This window comes from Poecilia mexicana, unplaced genomic scaffold (assembly GCF_051168715.1).
Source record: "Poecilia mexicana isolate PSO_F unplaced genomic scaffold, ASM5116871v1 scaffold_6, whole genome shotgun sequence".
Lineage (NCBI taxonomy): Eukaryota > Metazoa > Chordata > Actinopteri > Cyprinodontiformes > Poeciliidae > Poecilia > Poecilia mexicana.
Genome location: NW_028263375.1, coordinates 10,829,516 through 10,831,385, shown reverse-complemented (window position 1 = coordinate 10,831,385; position 1,870 = coordinate 10,829,516).

The window sequence follows — 1,870 nt, the reverse complement described above, 5'->3', positions numbered from 1 at the left end:
CCAGACAGGGTGTGTGCTGCAGGGAGAGTCGGAGGAGAGGAGCTGAGGCAGGTGAGGGATGTCCGACAGCCTGCTGAACATAATACATCTATGGGAGAAGTTTGGAAAGTTCATAAAAAGTCACTAGTGTCCTCTTATTTTACCTATAAATTCAAAAATCTTCATGGTTTCGGAGGTTCTGCTTCTGTGATTTTCCACACGACAGCAATTACTGGACCATTTCGCAAACTGTGGGAATAATAAAACATAGACTGTAGTAAAACATCACAACAATATTGAAAACAGGGGCGAAAGCTGCCAGTTGGTGAATGCTGGTAATTTTGAGGTGCAATGCAAAAAAAAAAGAAGCTAATTTTGAATTTTAATTATGCTGTTTTACATGAAGGGAACAGATATGGGAAAACAAACTTTTACTAAATATATAAACAACATAGGTTGGCTGTAAGTACAATTATTTATTATTTCAAAGAGAAAATGAATCAGGGCAATGTTTGTCAGTGGAAATCAACCAAGATTTACTTATTTATTTTAACAACAACAACAACAACAGTAATAATAATAATAATAATAATAATAATAATAATAATAATAATGTATTATTATTATTATTATTATTATTATTATTATTAATATTATTAATAATAATAATAATAATAATAATAATAATAATGTATTATTATTATTATTATTATTATTATTATTATTATTATTATTATTAATGTTTTCTGAAATAACACACAAATAGTATATGGGATAAGAAAAAAAAGTTCATGATTAGTGAAAGAAATAGTATTAAAAACGATTAATTTGCAACAATCTGTGCCTGAGGAGAAGTTTCACTTCAAAATCAAACTCTGACAAAAGAAAAAGAACAAATGATATGGAAATGACCAAATAGTGTTATATAATCTGACTAACTTGTGCTGCATTATGATGATATGGGTCCAAAATTATGAAAATGAAACTCAAAATAATAACATTTGGCCAATTAATAGTAGTAAGAAATAACTAGCATTAATAGAAATCTAGGCTATTAACTAAGTCAAGAGATGAAATCATCGTCCATGGTTTGAGGTTGTATTTATGTTATGTTTCTATAGGTTCAATGTATTGTGTTGTAATATGTACTTCACATTATTCTAATGTTCTCTTATGTCTGCTATTTTTCTTGAACAGCCTTCAGAAATGTCCAAGACAAATATTGGTCATATTATTTCAGTAATCTCCATTGTTCCTGTATGAGTTAATAATGCTTTACCATACAAAAGAGAAGACAATGCTTATTTACTTCTCATTAACCTCACAAACAATCACTTACAAGGACCTAATAGTTGAGCCTGTAGGCAGTATAATTCCCTTTGTTTTAATTATGCTAATTCTGACACTTTGAACTTTACTACAATGTTTGTTTTACCTCAAGTCCACTTTTTTGGGGGGAGGAGGAAATTTTTCTGAGCAACGTTAACTTAGAGAAACACATAGCAACATTCGCGTTCTGTGTGAAGGCTTCCTAAAGGGAGGATTTGAGGGAATGATCCATTTCTCGCAACATTATCAGATACATCCAACCCCCCTATAACAATGCCACTGTGTGCATCCCCCGCAGCCTGGACACCCACCCCCTCCGACACCCACATGTGAGATGCTGTTGTGTTGTCTTGTCCCCCCCACAGCTGGAGCATCTCGCTGTCCACCCCTCCACCCCTCTGCTTTTCCTCCATTCAACCAAAACAACGCCTCCGTTCTTCCAGCCACACTATGCAGATTGTTTTAGAGGACAAGCGAGAAAGAGAAACAGACAGAGGCTGCAGAGGACAATGAAACAGCTGGATATTCTAAAGCAGTTCATTTTGCTATTCTGTATTTCTTA